Genomic DNA, 14,049 nt, shown 5'->3' on the forward strand with positions numbered 1-14,049 from the left:
AAGCCTTTAAAGGATTTTATACATTCTTAATGGAAATGAATATTTGAAGACAAAATATTGAATCTTCTTTACAGCAATAACAATATGGAACATGTAAAACACATAATATTGTGCAGGAGAGTGGGAGCTTTCTAACGATGCCTGTGATGACGAGGTTAAGACTACGTTCATGGTACTACATGCTGCAATAGAAAACTAACTTTTAGTCAATTTCGGAGAAATCTACAGCCACAAATGTATCAAATATAGTAAAATATATAACTGAATGTTTGTTTTGGATGTTTTCATTCTACTATTCTGAAAGAATATATTGTATATTGTGGGAGAAAATCGAAAATTGGCCCAAAACCTCACATGTTCTTTTTTGTGGTGTCTCTTAAACCTCTGAAGTCCAGGAGATTTTGGTTCAAATTTGTCAACTTCCTCTGCATTAATTTCTGTCTCTGTTAAGCATCTTTCAGTCTGTCCTTACATCACATGCATGGCTCCTTTTTCTCCACACAAACTTGGCTATCAGTCATAAAGCTGCCAGGAACCGAAAATACAAACAAAAGACACAGGTGTCTATGGAAATGTACCATTTCTTTTTATTTAACCATTTATACACACAAAAACAGCAGAAAAATAATAAATAATAAATCTACAAAACAGTCTATTTGCATGTAGATTAAAAATAGTAATAGTTTTCATTGTAGAAAGAAAATTCACATTTTAATGGGACACTGTGAAAGCTCCTATGATGCACTTTCAACTGGCTTTCTCAGCTTGTCTACATATCATATATAAATAAAGTTACTACTGTAAATAAAACTTGAGTATTATCAATAAATTGATGGAATCAAGAGGGTTAATGTCCCTTAAATATTGTTCAAGTGATTATTTTTCATTTAAACATTATTAATCATGCGTCTCCATGCAAGAATGTGAAAGAAGAAGAAGAGTTTATTGTCCCTTGGTTCCCTAATGACACTGCAGTTTTCAGTGTTAACACTTACACATAAATGAGGAACTTTCTCACGCTTTAATACTTTTCTCATCTCAATGTTGACCGTGTGCACTCTCTATTACTGCACAATCCTGTTCTGTGTTTTTATCTCATTTGTGTACACTGTTTGAAATGACCTTTACACTTCCAGGTCAGAATTTGCTCCTCTGCTCGACTGTTTTGTCTTTACAGCAGGCTTTTTGCATCAATTGTGCACAATTTGTAAAGTTTTTGCTCCCACACATCAGGACATGCTTTTTTGAGTTTTCGATTACTTTCAGTAGTCTAAAAAGTGAGTTAACATCTTATCATTCTGCCCCTTTTATAGATAACTGAGGGTTGTGGGCAATGGGGAGACAGCAGGTATTATATTATATAGAGGTAGTTTACATCATCTGAAAACTGGAACGATTAATTTGAGATGTTCTGGTCATAAATCTCTAATAAATGACTTTAGAATAGTAATTTTTGGCTTTCTGCAGTCCACTTGCATCAATTCTTTGGGTTGATTTAATAAACATATTTGATGCTGAACTAGACTTTTTTTTTTTACACTTTTTTTACACCTACACGAAACTAAAACTAATGCAGTTTGAGACACCACTCCTGCAATAAATCCCCCCTCCATGTGTAGGTGTGCAGTATATGCATGCAGATACAACATAACCATTTGAATAGATTTTCCCTTGATTCTACAATTGAATAAATCCTGCACTTTTAGTTGTCTGAATGCTAAGGAGTTCAAATTCTGCTAATTGTGAGTTAAGGATGAATTAAATATTCAGTTCTTACCTTTCCATGGATGGAGTGTGAAAGTCAAAATGCAAAGACAAAAAAAAAAAGTGAGCAGTAGATGAATCTCTACTTAATGTTTAGTGATTCAATTTGGCAGTGTCACAATACCTGCAGCAAATCTAATCTCTGTGGGCAGAAACAGTTCTCAGACGTTTTCCTCACTTCAACTTCTTGTTTATGTTTTGTCGGGAAATGACTGTGTGATTGGATCCAATAATTTAGTGCCTATAAAAAAAAACTCATGGGTAATACTTTACAATAATTCTCATTTATAAATGCTAAACAGATAGTTTATTAATGTTTAATCATCATTTATAAACCGTATATAGGCCATTTAGAATGGAAAATACATAATTTATTGATGTTTAACTAACTACATCATTTATAAATGACAAACAAATGGTATATTAATGTAAGTTTATGGTTAATTTAGCATTAACAAACAATTACATTATAATTAATAGGTTATTAATAAATCATTTTTGTGCATCAGCTCGTACATTTTGCTGTAGTTTGCATGCATAGAAATGTTACTGTGGGTTACACAAAGAACCAGATCATCAGATATAAATTGCACATAATACCTAAATATCACTGTTCACCATCAGGACTGTGATGCCAGATTTAGGGTTATGGTGTGTGCAGTTACTGAGTGAGAAAGGATACGCTTGATTCATACATCACCCTGCACTGCAAAAAAACAAAATAAATAACTAGAATTAAGCAAATACATGCTTGAAACAAGTAAAATTATCTGCCAGTGCAGTAAGTACATTTTCTTTGTAAGAATTCTTTAAATAAGTAAAAAATATCTAGGTGATGGAAAAACCAATGATGTCTTGAAATAAATCCAAATATACTTATTTTGAGCAATTGTGGCTTGAATAGCCCAACTGTAGTCAGTGGTGGAAGAAGTATTCAGATCCCGTACTTAAGTAAAAGTACTAATACAAAACTATGAAATTACTCCACTACAAGTAAAAGTCCTGCATTCAAAACTTACTGAAGTAAAAGTACAAAAGTATCAGCATCAAAGTGTACTTAAAGTATCAAAAGTAAAAGTACTTGTTGTGCCGAATGGACCCACTCAGATTGTTTTATATATTCTAAATATATTATCACATTATTTGTATTGATGATTTTATGTAAGCAGGGTTTTAATTTTGTAACAATATGGCTCATTTAAGTACTTAATATACTGTTATAAGATTTGATAAAATAAAAAAAGTCTAATCACCTTAAATTGATCATATGTTTTATGTTGAATCTTGACCTGAAAAGTAACTAAAGCTGTCAGCTAAATGTAGTGGAGTAAAAAGTACAATATTTGCCTCAAAATGTAGTGGAGTAGAAGTATACATTTAGAGAAAATAAAAACACTCAAGTAAAGTACAAGTACCTCAAAATTGTACTTAAGTACAGTACTTGAGTAAATGTACTTAGTTACTTTCCACCACTGACTGTAGTGATATTAAAATAAGTCAGCAATACTTGAAATGAGAATGTTTTGGTGGTAGAAAATGCTTTTGAAATTGTATTCAAACTACATGCAACTACTACAATAAGTGTTTTTCTAACAAGGTTTTTTTGTGGAATGCATTTCTGTGCAGGTGCATATGCATGCACACGGATATGTAAATCCCCTTCAAAATAAAAGCACTGTGGTTGTTATTTCTGGATAACCTCCCGCAGGCCGGACAGGGACGGCCAACGTGCCGGGAGGGGCCCGGGGCCGCCTAATGCCCGGGTCTGATGTAGAGAGTTGTAGTTTTTGCACTTGTACTCTGGAGTAAGTTATGTTACACTCCAGTTAATAGCCGTGTTTCCACCAGGAAGAGTGGCCACCGGGAAACCCTCTCAAAAGTCAGCTTACTCTGCGTGTCTCCATTACAAGTTAGCCCCCAAAGGGATTTAGAGACTCCGGAGGTGATGTACGGTTTTCGACGGACGTGTAATTGCTTAGCAACCGTGTGTGACCATGACGTCACATACGCAATGGATTAAACACGGGAGACTCAACTGTGGCTGCCGTCGCTAACTGTGCACAACGTTAGCAGCTGATCATGAAGAAAGCAGCATGGCTAATTATGCACAGCATCTCCGCTGATCATAAACATAGTGATCATGAATTAACCGGCATCGCTAAGTGTGCACAGAGTGTCCGGTGCTTGTTGTAAACAAACAGAGATCGCTAAGTGAACACCTCCTGCAGTAGCAGCACTACACACTGTACTGCTACAGAGCTAACTCTTAGCCTGTTAGCAATTTGCAGACTGGACGCTAAGGGGTCAACATCCCCTCCGGTTCTGCAGCTGGGAGAGACTGCTGCAGGAGGACTGTGCCGCTTCGACTTGTTCTAACTCTTCTTAAGGAGCCGCCGACCCCCACGGCTCCTTAAGAAGAGTAAGAAGGAGTCTCCAATAACACCAGAAAAAGTCGCTGGATTTGTCTCCAGTTGCTTTCATGAAAAATAGTCGCTAAGGGGGTCTGAAAAGTCGCTAAATATAGCAACAAAGTCGCTAAGTAGGCAACGCTGCTTCGCCTGCTTTTACAAATGGCGTGTGTTGTTGTGGTGTAGAGTACTACGTCACATCCTGCTTAGCTATTTATCCAATCAGTAACTGGGCTTTTTTCAGGGGAGAAAAAAGGCCCTGCTCTTTGACAGGGACGAAAAAAGTCCGCCCTGGACGGCTCGTATTCAAATAAGGGGCGTTTTGGCGAGTGAGACCCGCCTCATTCCGGGTATTGAGCCCTAATGTATGTATTCTTGATAAATACCCTTGTGTGTTGACCATAAGCCCTCTCATATTATGTCATCCTGACTATGTGCTGTACAGCTTTATTCATTCATTTTTTTCAGATCATAAACAAGCAGAAATTGTAGTGAAATTAAGCATTAGGCAATTTAAGCATTAAGCAATTCCAGCATCATTGTGTACAGAATTGTGGCTGAGTGTTTTCCACTGTTGCCTCACAGCAAGGACGTCCTGAATTGAAAACCCCCCGGGGACGACTGAGGCTTTTTCTACTCAGTGCTCACTTGGGTTTTCTGTGGGTTTTCTCACAGGTATTTTCCTGCCATTGCCCTTGATCGAGGCACTGGCCTCAGACCTGGAGTCGGTCCCCAGGCAGCCACAACACGGTGGCTTCCAAATGCTCTGAAATAGAGCAGGTCAAGTGCAGAGGACAAAGTATGAGCTATTCCCTGTGTAAAACTGAACTTAAAATATATAAACATGGAAGGTAAAGACCTTGGTGTACCCAGCTGAGACATGCTGGTGATTATTTATTCATTAAACAGTCAGGAGTCAGTAATATGTATCACCTCAATGACAGATAGAAGATAAAATTTCAAAATAAAACATTGAATAGTCTGTAATAGTAAGGAAGTTAATCGATGCTATTCAGTGATGGAAGACGTATTCAGATCCCTTTCTTCAGTAAAAGTACTAATACCTCACTGAAATGACTCCACTACAATTAAAAGTCCTGCATTCAAAACTGACTTCAGTAAAAGTAGAAAAGTGTCAGCATCAAAACTAAAAGTATTTGTTATGCAGAATGGACCCACTCAGATTATTTTATATATTCTAAATATATTTTTGTTTATTTGTTTTTTTGTGCATCTATGTAAGCAGCATTGTACTGTTGTTCATAGTGTGAATTCAAACTATTTAATATACTTGTATTTATGTGGTTTCATCTATAAACATGTGTAAACATTTTAAATTGATTGTATTTTTTTTCATGTTTCATCTCAAACTGAAAAGTAACTAAAGCTGGCAGCTAAATGTAGTGGAGTAAAACGTGCAATATTTGCTGCTAAAATGTAGTGAAGTTGAAGTATAAAATGACATATGAAGGAACAATCAAGTAATAAGCAACAGTACAGTACCTCAAAATTGTACTTAAGTACAGTACTTGAGTAAATGTACTTAGTTACATTCCACCACTGATGATTTAAACTGTTTGAATGTTTAATTGAATGTTTAAATGTGTGAGAGGAGGCATGTAAATTAAAAACAAAAGTGGGCCAATAATGAATCTTTGGGGAACACCATAATTAAAATATATATAATATATAAATAGTATTCATAATAATATTAAAAAAAATAAATGAAGCTACAGCAGAACAAGAGCCATGCACAATAACAACAGACTATGTTTCTAGATTTGGCAGGTGAACACTAATCAACTTTATTAAATGCAGCTCTTTGTTAAGAGTGATGATGAACTAACCCTATATTTTCATCTAAATATTAATACATGCTACAAAATGTCAACTACAAATGTCAACTTGATAACTTGTTAATTTCCATACTTATTATTTAGAATAAAGTAAATAAGACAAGAGAGAAATGTTTTGATGTATTGAAGCTTGCAGATTTATTTCGAATGACTGACATTTTTTCCAAAATCAATTAGGTCAATTTAAAACAATTTTCAAGCAGTGGCAGTGAGTCAATATGTTTATGAGCATTATATATATATATATATATATATATATATATATATATATATATATATATATATATATATATATTTATACACACACACACACACACACATATATATATATATATATATATATATATATATATATTATCATTCAAATATCAAAGCATTTCTTTTTATCTAAAATGAGTTTCAGAGTGACTCTTCCAGGCGGACCATCATGGACTCAGTTAAAAGCTCTCTCTCGGTCAAAGTCACGCTGGTCCAGCTCCTGCTGCTGTTCGACACCATGTCTTCCAGTGACGATGCTGGGGGACAGAGGGAGGATTGAGAGGGTTCAGCTCAAGAAAATATAACTAATGCATCAAGAATTGTGCTTAATTATTATACAACAATCAAGCACAAGGCCTTACCCATGGATTGTCCTTCCGATTGTCTTTCCAACTACATATAACAGACAAAAGAAAATAAAAACAAGACATTATTACATTATTCTTTGTAGTAATTCATCATTACATCTTATACAATTCTTAAAGGAATACATCAGTATTAAAATGACCATGACACTGCAGTATATTACGTAAGAATAATAGGAAGCAAGAATTTAAAGTAGAGTTGTGTGATTTTTGGTCTGGCCGGTTTCAACGATATTCATTGAGCATAATGTGTTTGTATCAAAAAAGTACTGAGGTTCAGGTTAGCTTCTATTAGTATGTGTAGAAGCTAACATCATGCAGCTACATCATGTTTAAAATAAATAAATAAATAATAATAATAATACTAAAATTAGGTAATTTACCTGAAACAATTCCCCTGAAAATGTGGTGAATGAAAGCGTCCCCAGGTTCGGCCATGAGGACGACCAGCGACAACACAAAAAACAACGCGATCAGCTTCATCCTGAAAAACAAGACAAATGTTCAATTAGTTGAATTATATATACACTAATAATTCTGAGATGAGATACTTACTTGTCTCCAAAAGATGCTGTCAAAGAGAGCTGATGGAGCAGTGTGAGGTGTGCAAGTGGGTTGGTGGATACACGTCTATTTTTATAGGAAGGGGTTAATCCCCCTTACTCATTGTTGTTTCTGGTTTTTCTTCCTATATTGCAAAACTCTGCACAAAGTGTACTCTCTCTATTTCATTTTTTGCATTCAGGTTTTTAATTGTAGGGTCAAAAAGACATCCAAAAGTGTCCTAAAACGGTAGAAGTATTATTTCACCTCTATAATAAGTTTAGTCATTATTGTATTCCCTTTATAAGCCATACATATTCATATTAAATTACTCTTCAGCTCATATCCATCTTTTTGCATTCCTCTGTCATAGACTCTTTACTTTAAATTGTAAATATGCAAAGTTAAGTTCTATCTCATTTACGTAAACATTTTCATGCTTAAGGGCACTGGTACATTTCTGTATTCAGGACTTGTGTTACATAAAAACACTTGCGGTAACTGCCACTGGGTCTGTGTGTTGCATTGGCTCCAGTGAATGCTGCAGTACAACCTCTTTTTTTTGTAAAAGGAAAATGTATCTTTGACACATGCAGACTTTTTGCATGCAGTATTGCAGTATAGACAGTTGTTTCACCTTAATATTTGAATGGATTCCTTTATTTATTGTTTGCTCAGTATTTAGCAATATAGTGATGTAAAACAGATATTTTTAATACAGTGTTGAATGCTGAAAATCTTAGTAAAAAAAACTAAATCATTCCACACCAGGCTTAATATTGTGTGAGATGAGATATTTATATTGAAAACAATAGTGGGCCAATAATGGATCCTTGGGGAACACCATAATTCAATAAATTAAGCTACAGAGAAATAGGAGCCATGCAGAATTACAACAGAAAATGTTTCTAGATTTGGCAGCAGAGCACTAATCAACTTTATTAAAAGCAGCTCTCTTACTGCTATAAAATTTCAACCACAGCTCATGAATTAAAGGTAAAACTACCAAAAACTCTCATAGCTGTTTAAGTTGCAATTGTAGACAGTGGTTACATCTATTTGTATGAATTCCTTTACTCATTGTTTGCAATATAGATATTTTATGCAGTGTTAATGCAGAAATCATTCCACACTAGTGTTTCACACACTAAAGTGAACCACTCACCAGTACAGTCACTGACATGCAGAACTGGAGACAATTGAGGTACTTTAGAACCATTAACTCCAATTGTCCCAACTTGAACAATAGTGTTTGCTCAGTATTTAACAATACATTGAGGTAAATAGATACTTTTAATACAGTGTTAAATGCTGAAAATCTTAGTGACAAAACCGAAATCATTCAACACCAGGCTTAATTTTGTGGTAACGCTTTATAATAAGGTCCTTAATAACCATTAATTAACAAGTAATAAGGCATTGTTCTCGCTTTAGATCTGGTAGTTGCAAAAAGCATAGTTAACTTATAGTTAACTTATAATAGATGAGCAATAAAGTATATTTTAATATCAATAAGCAAACAAAATAAGATAAATAAAGGCATGGCAAAGACATAATGGGTGGGTCATGGGTGTTTGTAATGCCATTACTAAGACTTATATAAGCTTATAAACACAATAATGTTAATAAGCATCTTGTAAGGACTTACAAGGGCCTTATTACTATTTAATTAATGGTTATTACAAGGATCTTAATATAAAGCGTTACCAACATTTATATTGAAAACAATAGTGGGTCAATAATGGATCCCTGGGGAACACCATAAATAAATAAATTTAACTGCAGAGGAACGAGGAAGAGTCATGCACAAGAACAACAGACTATGTTTCTAAACACAAATCAACTTTATTAAAAGCAGCTCTTAAATCTAACAAAACTGAGAATGAGTGGTAACCTTTGTTAAGAGTGATAATGACGTATCTTCATCACAATGTATTAAAATGTTACAATATGTCGACTCCAGTTGATAAATTAAAGATAAAACTACCCAAAAAATCTCATAGCTGTTTCAGTTGAGATTATTTTTTAAATTTCCATACTCATTATTTTGAGTTTTCCTGTAAATAAGACAAGACAGACATGTTTTGATTGAAGCTTGCAGATTTATTTCAAATGACTGACATTTTTTTCCAAAATCAATTAGGTCAATTTAAAACTATTTTCAAGCAGTGGCAGTGAGTCAATATGTTTCTATTATATGTGCAAGCGGACCATCATGGACTCAGTTAAAAGCTCTCTCTCGGTCAAAGTCACGCTGGTCCAGCTGCTGCTGCTCTGCAACACCGTGCCTGCGGATGAGGCTGGAGGATGGAGAGAGAAGTGACAGAGTTCAGCTGGAGAATATAACAAATGCATTAAAAACATTAATTTGTTATTATACAAGAATCAAGCACAAGGCCTTACCCATGGATCGTCTTTCCGACTAAATAAAACAGACAAGAGAAAAACAAAACAGGACATTATTCCATTATTCTTTGTAGTACTATATCATTACATCTTATACAATGATTAAAGGAATACTTGACAAATTAAAGACCATGACACAGCAGTGGAGTAGGTTAGAATAACAGGAAGCAAGAATTTAAAGTGTTGTGGTTAAAATTAAAGTTAAAGAATATACTTGTACATCAATTGTCTCCTACTTTAGGGCTTTAATAATGCGAAAATTATCTTTTTTTTCCCTCAACAATACCTTTCTTTATGGGAATAAATGCTGTATTTATTTCAGAAAGAGGCAACACAAAATATAAATATATATAATTTCATATTTGATAAACAACAAATAAAACAAACTAATAATCTTTTGATATTTCACTGTTTTTGACAATATTCATTGAGCATAATGTGTTGGTACCAAAAGGTACTGAGGTTCAGGTTAGCTTCTATAAGTATGTGTAATAATTGTGCTTTTCCAGCTTCATCATGTTAAAAAGTAATAATAATTAAATTAATAGTAAAAAAAGATTGTTTACTGTGAACAATTCCCCTGAAAATGTGGTGAAAGAAAGCGTCCCCAGGTTCGGCCATGAGGACGACCAGCGACAACACAAAAAACAGCGCGATCAGCTTCATCCTGAAAAACAAGACAAATGTGTAGAAATTATATATAGTGTACTAGTGTGTACATATATGTGTATGTATGTGTGTGTGTATATATATATATATATATATATATATATATATATATATATATATATATGGGTCAATGACGTGATCCAATCCATTGTCACTTGGTGTAACCAATATTGTTATTTTTTCATAAAAATCTGATATCTAAATATATATACAGGAAAACAAAAGTGAACTAAAATGAGAAAAAAACATACAATCCATGTTTACATTTCAACATTATGGTATATAACAAATTTTACATAATTTATCAACACTTTAGAAAAAAATATTTTTTTAAGAATATGTTCTGCTCAATATTGACGAAATGTGTAAATGTAGAAATACTCAGAAATATGTTTTTTTTTAATGAAGTAATTATATGTATAAGTCCACTTAAATACACTGTAGGTGGAAAAAGTTTAATATTCTTTTTTTTTTTATGGTTACACCATTTGACATATTGCCAACCCTTATCACTGACCCATATATAATATACATATATATATATATGTATATATATATATATATATATATACATACATACATACATACATACATATATATATATATATATATATATATACATATATATATATATATATATATGTATATTATATATGGGTCAGTGATAAGGGTTGGCAATATGTAATGTATATATATATATATATATATATATAATACACACACACACACACATATATATATGCATACATATATATAGACTAGTAATTCTGAGATGAGATACTTACTTGTCTCCACTGTCTGAGGGTGTGAAGAAGTCAAAAAGCTGCTGTCAAAGAGAGCTGATGGAGCAGTTTGAGGTGATGTCAGTCTCTGTGTTAGTTGGTAGATACCCTTCCCTTTTATAGGGAGGGATAAATATCCCTTCATCATTGTTGTGTCTGTTTATTCTTCCTATATTGCAAAACGCTGCACAAGGTTCACTCCTTTCATCTCTTTTTTTTAGTTTAGTCCAACCCAAAAGGTCATGTAGACATCCTAAAGTGTCCTACTACTGGAGAAAATGTATTATTTCACCTCTTTAATAACGACTTAAGTCATTAATGTATTCTGTCTATAAGCCATAAATATTCAGATTAAATTACTCTTCAGCTGATATCCATCTTTTTGTGCACTGTAATTTTCTCTTTTCTCCAAATTGTAAATATGCATTATTAAGTTATATCTCATTCATGTAAACATTTTTTAAATGCTTAAATCCACTGGCACAGTTGTGTATTCAGGACTTGATTTACATGAAAACACTTGAGATAACTGCCACTGCAATACGTCCTCTTTTTTTTGTAAAAGGAAACTGTGTCTTTGGTGTATGCAGCCTTCTTGCATGCAGTATTGCAGAAGAGACAGTGGTTACACCTTAATATTTGCATGAATTCCTTTATTTATTGTTTGCTCAGTATTTAACAATACAGTGAGGTAAAACAGATAATTTGAATATGCTGTTGAATGCGGAAAATCTTAGTAACAAAACCGAAATTATTCAACACCAGGCTTAATTTTGTGTGAGAAAACATTTATATTGAAAACAATAGTGGGCCAATAATGGATCCTCTGGGAACACCATCATTAATTAAATTGAGCTGCAGAGGAACAAGAGTCATGCAAAAGTACAGCAGACTATGTTTCTAGATTTGGCAGGAGAACACTAATCTGCTGTATTAAAAGCAGCTCTTAAATCAAACAAAACTGAGAATGAGTGGTCACCTTTGTTAAAGGTGATGTTAACCTACCTAATGTGTGCATGAATATCTAAATAATTGTACTTTTCTTCATCACAATGCATTCAAATGCTACAAATGTCGACCACAGTTGATAAATGAAAGATAAAACTGCCCCCAAACTCCTGGAGCTGTTTAACTGAGTTGAGATGTGTGACTCTTTTAGTCATTTCCATACGTACAAAATAAAACAAGACGAAATGTTTTGATGCATCGAAGCTTGCAGATTTATTTCGAACGACTTGACATTTTTTCCAAAATCAATTAGGTCAATTTAAAAAGCAAAAGCAGTTTTAAGCAGTGGTTATCCCGGTGAGTCAATATGTTTATGAGCATTATATATTCATTAAAAGCATTTCTTTTGATTAAAATACGTTTAAGAGTGACTCTTCCAGGCGGACCATCATGGACTCAGTTAAAAACTCTCTCTCGGTCGAAGTCACGCTGGTCCAGCTGCTGCTGCTGCTGCTCGGCGCGGTTTTTCCCGTGAATGAGGCTGGAGGATGGAGAGAGGAGTGACAGAGTTCAGCTAGAGAATATAACTAATGCATTAAGGACAGTAATTCATTATTATACAAGAATCAAGCACAAGGCCTTACCCATGGATCATGTGTCCGACTAAATAAAACAGACAAGAGAAAATAAAAAACAGGATATAAATCCATTATTCTTTGTAGTAATTCATTATAACATCATGCAATGATTAAAGGAATACTTCACCATTAAAATGACCACGACACAGCAGTGGAGTAGGTAAAAGTAATAGGAAGCACAAATTTAAAACAACGTGGTGTGATCAATTGATTTACAAATGATCATTGCATTTCCAGCTTAATCATGTTGAAAAGAAAAAGTGAAATAAATAATAAAAATAGGTTGTTTACTGTGTTGTACCAAGAAAGTACTAAGGTTCAGGTTAGCTTCTGTAAGTATGTGTAATGATTGTACATTTGCAGCTACATCATGTTTAAAAAAAAATAAAAAAAATAAATAAATAATAATAATAAAAAAATTAGGTAATTTACCAAGGTGAAAGAAAGCGTCCCCAGGTTCGGCCATGAGGACGACCAGCGACAACACAAGAAACAGCGCGACGAGCTTCATCCTGAAAAACAAGACAAATGTTTAGACAAGTTGAATCATATATACACTAATAATTCTGAGATGAGATACTTACTTGTCTCCACTGACTGAGGGTGTGTAGAAGTCAAAAAGCTGCTGTCAAAGAGAGCTGATGGAGCAGTGTGAGGTGGTGTGAGTATCTGTAGGTTGGTAGATGTCAGTCTCCTTTTATTGGCAGCAATAAATCCCTTTTACTCATTGTTGTGTCTGGTTTTTCTTCCTATATTGCAAAACACTTCTCAAAGGGCACACCTTTCACCCATTTTTTGCATTCAAATTTTTAATACATCCACAATTGTCCTACAACTTAAGAAAATGTTTTTTTTTTATTTTTTAATCATTTTATCTTCACCTCTTTATTAAATTTAGTCACTAATGTGTTCTGTCTATACTCTGTACACATACAAATTAAATAATGGAATTAAGTATGTGGAGGTACTCTTCAGCTCATACCCATATTTTTATGTTCTTCTGTAATTTTCTCTTTACTCTAAATTCTAAATATGCATAGTTACATTCTATCTCACTCATGTATCCATTATTAAATGCTTAAGGGCACTGGTACATTAGTGTATTCAGTACTTGAGTTACATGTAAACATTTCAGTTAACTGTCACTGGGTCTGTTTGTTGCATTGGCTCCAGTTAATGCTGCAGTATAACCTCTTTTTTTGTAAAAGGAAAATGTATCTTTGACAGATGCAGACTTTTTGCATGGAGTAATGCAGTGTAGACAGTGGTTACACCTTAATATTTGTATGAAGTCCTTTATTCATTGTTTTCTCAGTATTTAACAAAAGTGATGTAAAACAGATATTGTTTAATACAGTGTTGAATGCTGAAAATCTTAGTAACAAAACCAAAATTATTCAACACCAGGCTTA

General features: G+C 33.7%; 1 protein-coding gene across 1 annotated transcript in view; it reads left to right on the top strand.

Annotated features, from left to right (window-relative positions):
• LOC131991322 (exostosin-1) overlaps positions 1 to 14,049 on the top strand; it is a 365,225-nt gene that overhangs the window by 189,307 nt on the left and 161,869 nt on the right. The window lies entirely within an intron of this gene.

This window comes from Centropristis striata, chromosome 18, assembly GCF_030273125.1.
Source record: "Centropristis striata isolate RG_2023a ecotype Rhode Island chromosome 18, C.striata_1.0, whole genome shotgun sequence".
In the NCBI taxonomy this organism is placed as follows: domain Eukaryota; kingdom Metazoa; phylum Chordata; class Actinopteri; order Perciformes; family Serranidae; genus Centropristis; species Centropristis striata.